The sequence below is a fragment of the Manis pentadactyla genome, chromosome Y, assembly GCF_030020395.1.
Source record: "Manis pentadactyla isolate mManPen7 chromosome Y, mManPen7.hap1, whole genome shotgun sequence".
NCBI lineage: Eukaryota > Metazoa > Chordata > Mammalia > Pholidota > Manidae > Manis > Manis pentadactyla.
In genome coordinates this window covers 34,384,596-34,397,364 of record NC_080039.1, presented here as the reverse complement: position 1 = coordinate 34,397,364, position 12,769 = coordinate 34,384,596, and the positions used below count along the sequence as shown (strand labels likewise).

Sequence of the window (12,769 nt, the reverse complement as noted above, 5' to 3'; positions counted from 1 at the left end):
TAAGAGAAATGTACTCCCTCCTATACACTTAAGAGAAATGGCCTCCCAGAGGCCAGAAGTCCAAAATCAAGGTGTGAGTAGGAACACACTGCCTTTGAAATCTGTAGGGAAGAGTCCTTACTTGCCTTTTCAAGCCTGTCCTGCTTGCCAGCCTCCCTTGGCATACTTGGGCTGGTAGAGAAATCACTCCAGTGTCTGCCTCCATGTCACAGGCCATCTCCCCTGCATCTCTGAGTGGTCTTCCCTCCGTATGTGTCCTAATCGCTTCTTATAAGGACGCCAGCCCAGTTGGATGAGGGCCCCACCCTAATGAGCTCATCTTAAATAGATTATATCTGCAGAGACCCTATTTCCAAAACAGGTCACATTTCACAGGTACCAAGGGGTGTGGACTTCAACGCATCTTAAGATACAGTTCAACCCCTAACAATCCCAGTGACACTTGGAAGGGTCTGAGTGTAACTCAGGGTCCTGCTGCTTAGGCATTGGTGATGGGCACCAGCAGGCATGGTGACGTTGCAGGCTCACGTCTGAGGGAATCACCCCAACATCAGTCCGGCCGTCCAAGGGGCAGAACTGAGCAATAAGGTGCCATGAACCAGGGATGCTGTCCCTGCATTTAGTGTCCCTCATACCATTTCCTCACCCTCTTCCCAGCCCTGCCAAACCCTCTTTTTATTTACGGTTTTGCAATTTCACTCACTGTGGACCTCTCCGCACTGATTCTGCTTTCTGCAAAAGCTGCCTTAAAATATTTATCCTGATAACTGAGTTTTGTGAACCCCCTTAAATTCTGCACCCCAATTAATGCTGCATGCCCCCACCCCCTTGTCTAGCCAGGCAAGTGATCTCCAGACATCTCCGTGGATGTGAAATGCCAGTTCTCCCACGGCAGCAACTGCCCTACTATGCTCATTCTCTTTTAAAAGACAGAAGCCCTCTCAGGCTCAAACCTATTGGCTGTCTTTACCCACGGCGATTTACAATCCGCTTCGACACATGCTTTATTATTTAAAATAGACATTCAAATAGGCATTTAAATAATTTAAACAGCCATTTCAATAATTCATGGAGGGCCAAAGCATTGATAAGAGGCAAAGCAAGAAATCACACTTTGATCCTCATCTGTGTGCCAAGTTTATTTTTTCTTCTCAGCTCAGCACACGAAGCTTCTTGTAAAACAAGATGGAATGAGGTGGAGGTGAGCCCTTAAGGCTGTTCTCTGGACCCACAGGACTTGGGGAGTGAAAACTAAATCTTTAAAACGTGTACTGTTTCTTTACTCTTTCTGCACAAATGGTACCACATCTACAATCCCCTTTTCCATCTCTGGAAGAACTCTCAAGAGGAGTCGTGCCTGCAACATGAGAGTCTGTCGTTCTGTAAATAATTGGGGAAGTGCCAAAGGAAGCCTCACTCAACACGTGCCCTCGTGAGCTGTAGGCGGACGGTCTATTCTACAGAACGAAATGTCCCTTACAGAGCACATAGGATTTGACGCATTCAAATATGCACTTCCCACGTGGAGTAACCACGACTGATGCTCTCAATCAATAATCCATGTATAGATGAACTACTTATTTGCACAAGAGCAGCCCTAGAATTACCCAGCTCATCGTCCTGCCCAGCGATGAATGTTTTCATTCAGTTGCTGACTTCAAGTGCGTCAGCAGGAACTGAGATGCGCTGCCCATCAGAAGAGGATACAGAGAGGAAGCATTTTTAGCCGTTTGGAGGCATCATGCCATCCAGTCCCTGACTCCTGTGCTTTTCAGAACTGCAGCCCCCAACAACAGAAGGGAACGCAGGATTTGAACTGTCTCTGGCTAGTTTCAGGTGTTCTTAAGATCAAATTTATAATCTAAGACATTCGTTTCCGACCCACAGGATGCTTTGGAAGGACAATCTGGAAACATCTGTCTTTGAAGCTGCTCCATGACTCACTTGGGTGGGTCTGTGAGGTCACAGAGAAGCCAGGAGGATCATTACATGGAATATGCTTCCAGACAGTGGAGGGAAGTAAGAGTGATCATTTTAACCACTTCAGGCAGAGAGAGTTCTTTGTTATTCTGTGTCACATACAAGTTACGCTTACTTCTGCATCTCATGTCATGGCGTGAGCCAGGGGCTATGTCCTCTCACTTTATCTCTAAATAAAAGCCTCTCCCTGGTTCTCCTACGATGAGTGTTTGCTAGGTTCATTCTTTACCTCTGCAAACAAGAACCCCTGCATCATACCAGTTGGTCACAGGGACAGGACTACAGCATGAAGCGTACAGCCAATGGTTCTGTAACATTTTCCTATGTTGACAGATAGTAACCACACTAGTGGGGGTGACAATTTAATAATATGGGTAACGGCTGAACCACTGTATTGTATACTTGAAACCAGTATGATTGTATATCAGCGATACTCAAATAAAAAGGTTCCAGTAGGATACAAAAAAAAAAAAAAGGTAAAGGGAAAAAGTCAAAGGAGGGACCTATCACTTATTAATATTCCATTTAATTAATTAATTGAGTATTTAATTGACTCTTCTCATCCCTCCATTCCTCCTTTGAATAAATACTACTTAGATGCTGCATTCTCGCTTATGGACTGAAACTCAAGGGCCTCTCACTACAGGGGTATTGCTGACAACTGCTACTGGGTCTACGCAACTATCACTGGATACGGACACAACTTCTCCTATGAACAATCTCCACGGTTTGCACTTCGCTGAAACAATCGTGGCTATAGTACACGTGAGGCAGTAATGCTCCTGTCCACGTCTGTCAGACATTCTTTGGTCCCACTTAGCCATTGCTGGATCACAGAGGAAGAATGGGACAGCAAAGAGTGGCTAAAGGTTGCATGGAGGAAACGCAATGTTAGTGGTTCCTAGTCCCAGAGGGGTTCTTTTATATTCTTGCACCCAAAAATATCCAAAGCCACAGGACAAACTGTAAGCTCATTCTTTTGCACTCTTATGCCCAGTGGCGATGTTTACCACTGTATTAGCTTCCGACTGCTGCTTTCGCAAGATGCCACACTCTATGGCATAAACAACACGCACTTATTTTCTTACATTTCCAGATGTTGTGAGTCTACCACAGGTCAGCACCACCATATTCCTTCTCCAGGCTCCAGACGATAATCTGTTTTCTGGTCTCCAAAGCTTCTAGCAGCTGCCTGGATGTATGGGTTCATGATCCAACATAATTTCCACCTGTTTCCATCTTCCCATCTCCCTCTGTCTTCCTGACCTGTGTGCCTCCTTTTGATAAGGACCTCTGAATCCATGTAGATAATCTAGGACAATCCTCCCATCTCAGGGCCCTTAAAGGAATCACATGTGCAAGTCCCTGTCCCTTCACCACATGGGGAAACACGATCACATGTTCCCGGGATTAGGATGTAACATCGTTGGAAGAGCATTACTCTACCTACCATACCCACCTTGCTAAAATTCCACCTAACAAATGTTGCCCAGGCAGTCAGATTCTGCTGGATACAATCTGCTGACTGTTATTTATTTCATTACAAAGCATTTGACTGGGGAGTCCATTCTTCGAATAATAAATATTTTTTATTTGTCAGTAATTTACATTCTATAGTAACTGGCATCCAATTCTGGTCTAAATCTTAAATTCTTAAGTGAAGGCTTCCTTTCAGAAATTCCTTCATCATATAAACGATCATTCTTACGTGAAGGATGGTAGGCATTCAAAGATTCAATGTCAGCATCCAATACAAGTTTTTTTTTTAATTAATCCAAGTTATTTTTAAAAGCTTAGCTTTGATATGCTTTTGTTTTTTCTGAGTGCCTTTTCCCTATGAAAGAATATCTTTACTAAGAGTTTTACTTCAGCAATGGAAGTTCAGGAGAAGGTAGCTATAAGTTGTCTTTATTACACACACAGTGCATTACTTTTGGTAAAATAATGGTAAGGTCCGGGCTTGGTATGTGCAACTCAGAGGGCTTGTGCCTCTAACCGGCCACTGCTTTCTGCAGGTGAGCTCACTGTTCAGTGCTATGGCCTTTCCCAGCTGTAATGATGGCATGGACCTCCACAGCATCTACCAGCTTTTCCATCTGTACTAATGATGCTATGCCAGACGATTACGTGACCTGCCTGTCTTCATCTGCCCTAAGACTTTGCAAAAGGGAAACTTTAAAGATGGGAAAATTGAATTGTGCAACGCCCATGCTTGTCAAGGTCAGAAGAAGAGAATTTGGGATCATAAATGCAAATCAAGGTCACCCATGTTACAGCATTAATTATTGTTCACAACGACATGCACTTCCCTTCCAAAAGTTTGTAATCTTCAAACAGACTTCCCTGACAAATTCCAGGAGCTCCTCAAAGCATTCTTTAGAGTGACGGCCGGAATAGAGGCCCCCTCATTTTTTGGTGTGCTGCATGTTATTTTTACGACTTAGGTATGTACTTTCTTACTCACGTCCTGGAAGTGAGGAGATGTTTTGGGTAATGCCGAGGGAGTTGAGTTTACTGGATGGGACGTGGTGCAAGAGTCACTCATATTGCTTTGGATCTCCTGGTTATAGGATGTGGTTTTCAGGTACAATGGACTTTTACATCCATGCTCTGGGCTCCTGTTAACATTGACAGTGACAAACGCCAGGCTCTGTGCTACTGTCACTTCACGACAGGTGGCTGATTGATTCTTCCCGACTTTTGGGAAGCAGCGCAATCCTTTTCTTAGGACCTTTTGTCCAAAGTGTCTTACAGAACCCGGCAGAAGCACAGGCTTTATTTAATTATTGTGAAATTGGGGAGCAACACAGAGCTTTATTCATATAGAAAAGGAAATGCTTCCAAGCAGACAGGCATCAATTCTCCGAAGGTCAGGGTGGCAGGTAGCAAAAGATCCATTGTATTTGCACCATTCTCTTGGCCATGCAATTTAGAAATCTTGAATAAATCTCCCCCATCCCTGGCAGCACGTCCATTTCCAATTTAGCTGCATTGAGGGAGCTGACGGCTCTGATCAGATGGCAGAGGGGACTTGAGATTCAATATATCAAAAGGGAATGTCGGAACCAAACACAATTTAAAGAGTAAAAGAACGATAATAAGAGAAACCACTCACACACACACAGAGCAATTAGCAAAACTTCATGTCAATTTTCAAATTCACAGCTGATTTTCACATCCTGTGAAATCTGCACATCCATTCATGCTAGTAACATGAGGAAGGCTGGTTTCATTGTGTTTGTGCACATACATTTTGTGTTCATGAGTAAACAGAGATTTATATGCATATGTGTGTTAAATAGCCCTGCAACTCAGGACAGGAGACAACCCTCTTTTCTGGAATAGGCAGAAGAAAGCACCAGGCAATGTTTCTCAAATCAGCTGGGTGACTGTTGCTCCTGAATGTGGGTGACACAGCGTGATGAAAACAGCAGAATCAAGAGTGGAGGAAATAAAAAGGTATTGTTTCTGCAAACACTGAGCTTCCTTGTATTTAAATAATATGTTAGGTCAGCTGTGAGGCTAATATCCCTACCTAACATCCATTGCCTTCAAGAACAGACTGCACAATCAATGTTTATTTTTGATTCCTTGAAAGCAGGGATATAACATTTCATCTGAGGAATTAAAAATCACAAATGGCTTTTGAAGAGTAGTAATTCTGCTCCGGCTAGCAGGACCACCAAGGCCCGGGCTTTGCGTTCATTTTGTAGGGTTAGAGCCATGACATCACACAGGCTGGAGTTCTTGTCTCCTGTACTACATTTGGTGAATAAAATGAAAACAATTAGTCTTTTTGCTTTGTTGCTAATTATTTTCAAAGACTGAGCACAATGATCAAAATCTAAATCAGTGACCTTTACTGAGCAAACATGTTAATGCAAATGACTTATAAAATTGTAACGTTTTACTACCAGGATTGAATTATACATGCACAGAGGAGTTTGGAGTTACATGCATATTCCAAAATACGTCAAACATAGCCACGTAGAATTTACATACTGGTCCACTAAAGCTGTTAAAAAAAAATGGGTGTAGGTTTTTTTTAAAGGACTGAATGTCATATCTTATATAAAACATTCTTCAGGATAAAGAGTATATTTTTAAGAATCCTGATATAGCTACATTGAAGAAATCATGTTTTTGAATTCTGATGCTTTGAAATTCATTATCATTTATTTTATAATCGAAGAACCAGGCTTCAAGCCACAAATGACAACAGAAAGAAGCAGTAATAAGAAATAATGTGATTTTTAGGGTTACTATGTGTCTGGCACTTTAAAGCATCATGCAGGAGATTATCACACTTAGATAATGAGAACATTGTTTGAAATTTTACATTTTATTTACATTTATTTTTATTGAGGTCTGTCATAAAATATTATAATAGTTTTGGGCACACAACATAAGGCCAGGATATTGTACATATTGCAGAAAAGCTCACCCCCGTAAGTCTGTCAATAACAATCACCATACATAGTTACAAAAAAGCTTACTTTCTGATAATGAAGATTTAGAAGATCTACTCTCTTAGCAACTTTCAAATATGCCAAAGAATATTGTTAACTATACTTCCCAGGATTTACCTGTTTGTAACTAAAACTTTATACCTTTTGACCCCCTTCACCCATTTCACCCACCACCACTGCAGCCACCAATCTGTTCTCTGTATCTGAGTTTGTTTTAATTTCACATATAAGTGAGATCACCCAGTATTTGTCTTTCTCTCTCTGACTTACTTCACTTAGGATAATATCCTCAAGGGTCTACTGACAATGTCACAAGTGGAAAAAATTACACCCTTTTTTATGGCTGAAAATACTGTATTTTGGGCATATATGCCACTTACTTATATTCTTTTATCTTTTGATGACTATTAGGTTGTTTCCACATCTTTGCTTCTGCAAATATTGCAGAGGACATGGGGGTGCAGGTATCTTTTTGAACTAGTGTTTTCAGATAAAGTCCCAGAACTGGAATTTCCAGATCATACGGTAATCTTACTAATTTTTTGAGGACCCTCCATATTGCTTTCCACAGCAGTTGCACCAATTTGCATTCCCACCCACAACATAGGAGGCTCCCCTCCACAGTCTCGCCGACACTTGTTCATTCTTGTCTTTTGGATGGTGGCCATTCTGACTGGTGTGAGGTGAGAGCTCATTATGGTTTGGATTTGCATTTCCCTGGTGATCAGTGATGTGGAGCATCTTTTCACATGCCTGTTGGCCATCTGTATGTCTTCTCTGGAAAAATGTCTATTGAGATCCTTTTACCATTTTTTAACTGGATTTTTTTTTTTTTTGAGTAGTATAAGGTCTTTGTATGTTTGGGATTTTAATTGCTATTGGATATGATTTGCAAATATTTTCTCCCACTCAGTAGGCTGGCTTCTCATGTTGATGGTTTCTTTTTCTGTGCAGAAACTTTTTAGTTGGATGTGATCCCACTTCACTTTTGTTTTTGTAGCATTTCTTTCTTTTTTTTTTTTTTTGGAAACATATCGATGCTGTTTCTAGGTTAGGCAAAAGCATCCCAGTCGAAAAAGACCATTTTATTAAAGTCAGTGTTCATTGTGTATTTTTTCCTTGCATTTTTTTCATTATGAAAATTCACTGGCCATTTTCTTACTGAGATAACATTTCACACTTACTCCATATTGTTTCATGAAAAATGATCCCTGAGTTTGATATCAAGATTGGCAATAACCTGCTAAGACAAACGTATCATTGGAATAAAGAAGCGTCTTCCATGTACGTTTCACCTGTGGCTACATAAAAATACAAAATAAGTAATGAATAAACATTGGGTAGGCCCAAGATTTCTATCATAATATCCTTTCCTGGAAGAACTTCTGATATAACTTTTAATGTAATACCACTATTTCATAGTTTTAGGAGTTATCTACTCATGCATTTTTTTTTTTCCCTGAACAGAGTAATGTGAGGACACAGCAAAAGGGAATTTGAACACTTCAGTCACTTACATGTCCCACGGGAATCAGTTTTTCAAAACTCCACACACATGTACATTGGGACCCACTGCCTTTGTCAAGAATGTCCACGAGAATTTCTCCCATCCCACAGCTGCTTCTCATAAAGTGACTCTAAGACACCTGCCAGACAGAGGAGGTCTCCATCGCTCCCCTTGAATCTGGGCGATGCTGTGAATGGAGACAAAGTGGGACTGTGTCCGTGCTGAGGCTGCATCACTGAAGGTCATACCGTGTGACCCTGGTTTGCTACTGGGGCTCAGCCGCCATGCAGGGGGGAAGCCCAAGAAGTGACATGGGAAGGCCCTGTACAGTGTTCCTTCTGAGAGCCCCGGAGAGGCCCTGGCAGACACGGCATTCACTGCAAACCTACCTGCGAGTGAGTTCCCAGAGGAGGCCCCACCATCACACACAGAGACAAGCCATCCCCACTGAATTCTTTGGGAATTCCTGACCCATACAATCTTTAGCACATGCAGTGATGGTCCTTACAAGCTTAATTACTGGTGATTTGCTGCACAGTGCTAGGACCACACACACACACACACACACACACACACACACACACACACACAGAGCAGCATCAAACTCAAGTGAAAATTGAGATTAAATGATGTATCACATAAATGAGCAATTGTTTGCAAAGTGATTTCTTTAGTAGCATGTTATTTTTTTCTCTCCATTTTTTAAAATTTTGGTATCATTAATCTACAACTACATGAGGAACATTATGTTTAGTAGACTCCCCCCATCACCAAGTCCCCCCCACATACCCCATTACAGTCACTGCCCATCTGTGTAGTAAGATGCTATAGAGTCACTACTTGTCTTCTCTCTGTTGCACAGCCCTCCCCGTGCCCCCTCCCTCATTATACATGCTAATCGTAAGGCCCCCTTTCTTCCCCCCCGCCCCTGCCCTTATCCCTCCCTTCCCACCCACCCTCCCCAGTCCCCTTTCCCTTTGGTACCTGTTAGTTCATTCTTGGGTTCTGTGATTCGGCTGCTGTTTTGTTCCTTCCGTTTTTCTTTGCTCTTATACTCCACATATGAGTGAAATCATTTGGTACTTGTCTTTCTCCACCTGGCTTATTTCACTGAGCATAATACCCTCCAGCTCCATCCATGTTGTTGTGAATAGTAGGATCTGTTTTCTTCTTATGGCTGAGTAATATTCCATCGTGTATATGTACCACATCTTCTTTATCCGTTCATCTACTGATGGACATTTAGGTTGCTTCCATTTCTTGGCTATTGTAAATAGTGCTGCGATAAACATAGGGGTGCATCTGTCTTTTTCAAACTGGAGTGCTGCATTCTTAGGGTAAATTCCTAGAAGTGGAATTCCTGGGTCAAATGGTAAGTCTATTTTGAGCATTTTGAGGAACCTCCATACTGCTTTCCACAATGGTTGAACTAACTTACATTCCCACCAGCAGTGTAGGAGGGTTCCCCTCTGTCCACAACCTCGCCAACATTTGTTGTTGTTTGTCTTTTGGATGGCAGCCATCCTTACTGGTATGAGGTGATATTTTATTGTGGTTTTAATTTGCATTCTGAGAAAATTTTTTTTTTTTACTCTATCAGTAGCTTCAATGTATGCCATTCAGACTGTGTAATTGGTACACAAAACAGTATTTCTCACAGTTTGAAAGCTTCCGTCCTGGGATATGAATATTCCATATCATACTCAGCACCTTACTTTGTAACAAGTTTTGCATATGCACAAGGGACATATTCCTGCAAGGAATTTCTCAAGCATAGGAAACATTCTTTACTGACAGCTATGAGGGAATCACATTCAAAAGCAGATACTATCTATCTTGCATCTGCATTCAACAAAACAAAATGAGATTTTTCAGCGCCTGTTCTCATAGTCTTAAAAACCTCTCTGATTTTTCTGTGAATCAAACAGAGTGCCTACTGGAATTTTAACATTGAGCTAGAAAATAAAAGTAAATATAATTGTCCAATTGCCTTTTCATTCACTTATTTTTTAGAAAACCATTAAATTAAACTGGGTGATGGGACACATACCCCTTGGTCATAAACAAGGCTAATTTCCCCCCATGAGGAAAATGTGAAAGATCAATAAATATATGCAGTTAGATATGAGTCCACTAGTAATGAAAGAAATGAAAGATTAAAACAATGAAACAGAACTTTGCAGCCATTAGCTCAGAAATATTTAAATATCTATTGCATGCTTTGTTGAAAAACTGAAGAAGAGAGGGATTTATAAACAATTTGGTGGGGAGCAATTTGATCCTGTCTAATAAAATGGCAGAGACCTCTTCTCTCCTGTTACTCAGCAATACTTTTCAGTGAAAAGGAAGGACTCAATTTTTCTCCTCGCTCTCTGGGTGATTTGAGAATCCAGCTACTATTCCTTAGATTCCATTTCCAACTCACAAATTAGGGAAATTGTAATTTGCTGAAGATGAATGAGTTGAATATTTATAAAGAGCACTTTACCAAAAAACCCGAAGAAATGCTTATAAATGTACATAAAAGGGCACAATGTTTTGCTTGGCATGTTGTACAAGAGGCCTGGAAATGGCTTAGATCCAGCAAGAGGAGTGAATAAATAAATTCATGTCTGTATACAAGGGCTGTACTCCCCTGAGGACTGAAAGAATTGACTAGATCAAAGCATAACAAAAAGGATAATAAAGTAATCTGCAGAAACGTGCACATGTTAGCGTACCTCTAATGGATCGATAATAATTTGACTTAATGATAAAGAGCAAAAGCATACTTGATCCTTTAGAAATTCTGAGTGGTGGGTATATGGCTTTTTAAAATTACACTAATTACTTTAGCAGTGCACGTCTTTCAAACATTTTCCAAATCAAAAACAAAAAATGTGCTCTATCTAAACTTCACCCTGTTCTCTTTGGTTGACAGGACATTTCATTGCAAAATGAAATGTTTACTCTGAAGCTGAACAAACACCTTAAGACAAAAGGTGTCTTTGGGGACAAATGCAAGTGTTATATACCTGTTAGTGATTTGAAAATATCTAGTGTACCTTTTTGAGGTTGCCAATCTATACAATGTATCTGTGTAGCTGGTGGTTACAAGCTACCTCAAAAGCCAACATGCTGGTCATTGTCAGAATACCACACCCATTCCTGGAATTGCAAAACCCCAAGGAGGCTTTGCGGCATGAAAATATTGAAATAGAGATGAAATATAAACACAACAACAGAATTAAGATTCCACCACAACTGAATTTAATTCAAATATGGCTACAGACATCTATATTTAACATATTTATATGCATATGTGGTTTTACATTTTAAATTTACATTTTAAAACTGTAGCATGATATTAGAACTTGTTTTCAAATGTATTTCTATTTTATAGAGCTTATTAATATTATTGGGTCTTTGCACTGAAAAAAAAATCATGTCTAAGAATTCAAAAACAAAAAATCTTACCATACACGGATTCACCTACCTCCCTTTACACAGTGCATTAAATGGTGATTGACAGGCACTAACGGCAATTTCAGCGTCATCTTTAAATGTTTTAGCAAGTGTGCGAATGCTTGCTACAGGTTTTCCAACTTCTGCAGAGTTGGAAAAAAACCTCATTTCAGGTAATTTCTCGGTAAGCTGCCCCAAGAAGCCCCTCTTGGAAGAAATGTATACTGCTTAGAAAAAGCACGTGCTGTCACACCGAAGGGATTGTAGAGAAGTTTCTGGTTAAACTAGAAACTTCCTTGGAGAGCAAGAAACCTTTAGGAAAGAAGGAACTGGCAGGTTCTATGAGAAGAAATGTAAATCCTGCAGGAGGTCAGAACATAATTCCTGCATTGACATTTCATCAGGTCTGAACTCTTAAAGGAGGAAGAAAAAAAAAACTGATGCCCCCACAGATCGAGTTATACACATCCATGTTTTACTCTTGCCCGTAGCAAAGAGACAGTGCTGTGCTGGTGCAGAGATTTATTATCCCAAATCCTAGTCTTTGCATCAAGTATTCATACACCACTGTAATATTTCTAATGAACCAAAGTGACAAATGTAGGAAAAGACCAGACTCTGCAGCTGGAGGGCTTGAGAATGTCAGGCCATGGGCAATAACTGTGGGTGGCATTCTGAAGTCTGTTTTTAAGGATAACAGCTCTTGGAGAGTATAACCCACAGGGATCAGAAATGCAAGCAAGTGTTGGTGTTTTTCTCTGTTCTGTCCTGCAAGCCATATGCAGACTGAATGATCCAGATGAGAGCAACGTGAGCCCACCTATTCATTTATAACTCCTAAATATTCAAAATCCTGGCAAACAGGTATCTACAATGATGTTGAACATCATGCAAATGCTTAGGTTAGAAAAAAAATGGAGCTTTGAAGAATGCTTAAGACACACCCTAAGGTTTTAGGAGTTCCCTTCTGTTGTCTGAATGATAGTGGATTCTTTACCTTGGCATATCCGTGGGTCACTTGGACCAGATCCCAGCAACTGTCTGATTTTGTAAATAGTTCTGTTGAAACACAGTCCTACCAACTCATTTACGTATGCTGCGTGGCTGCCTCTGTGCGACAGGGGGACGTGAGTTATTGTAACACGGCCTTCATAACTCACAGCGCCGAAAAGGTGACCCTTTCAGGAAAAGTTCGCCATCGTTTTCTGAATTTGCTATTTAATATTCTAATTAAAATACTTAGTCATCGTCATGATTTTTAGCTTTTATACTGGGCAATGCTATGTTGACATTCCAGCATCAGAGGATTTACCCTGTAAATTATGGATTTTGTAGCTCGTGCCTAAATAAATGTGTCATTCTTCCGAGA

General features: G+C 40.7%; 1 long non-coding RNA gene across 1 annotated transcript in view; it reads right to left on the bottom strand.

Moving 5' to 3' along the window:
• LOC118935974 (uncharacterized) overlaps positions 1-12,769 on the bottom strand; it is a 178,004-nt gene that overhangs the window by 110,482 nt on the left and 54,753 nt on the right. The gene's annotated exons all lie outside the window — the stretch shown is intronic.